Source organism: Gavialis gangeticus, unplaced genomic scaffold, assembly GCF_001723915.1.
Source record: "Gavialis gangeticus isolate Ggan-Ray unplaced genomic scaffold, GavGan_comp1, whole genome shotgun sequence".
In the NCBI taxonomy this organism is placed as follows: Eukaryota; Metazoa; Chordata; order Crocodylia; family Gavialidae; genus Gavialis; species Gavialis gangeticus.
In genome coordinates this window covers 18,045,126-18,045,445 of record NW_017729015.1, presented here as the reverse complement: position 1 = coordinate 18,045,445, position 320 = coordinate 18,045,126, and the positions used below count along the sequence as shown (strand labels likewise).

The 320-nt window shown below is 74.7% G+C and overlaps 1 protein-coding gene across 1 annotated transcript in view; it reads right to left on the bottom strand.

Annotated features, from left to right (window-relative positions):
- Positions 1-320, bottom strand: part of ZNF683 (zinc finger protein 683) — an 8,830-nt gene that overhangs the window by 2,926 nt on the left and 5,584 nt on the right. The gene's annotated exons all lie outside the window — the stretch shown is intronic.

Below are 320 nucleotides of genomic sequence, written 5' to 3'. Positions count from 1 at the left end.
ACCAGGCCCTGCCCCAGCTCCCCCGCGGCCCCAGGGCCGGGCCAGGGGCCACAGGGCACGAGGCCGAGCTAGGCCGCGCTGCATGCCGGGAGCCTCCCAGCCACGTGAGCGCCTCAGCCAATCCCCGCGCCCGGGCAGTCACCCGGGCAACCGCTGGTCAACAACATGGCGGCGCTGGGCCGTGGAAGTCGGTCCCAGGCGCCGCCGCCGGCCCGGGGCTGCCGCCACTGACGTCACTGCCGCGCGCGGCGACGCTCCCTGCAGTCCCTGCATGGGTAGGGTAATGCGTCGTGACGTCACGGCCGCGCAGGATGATGCTT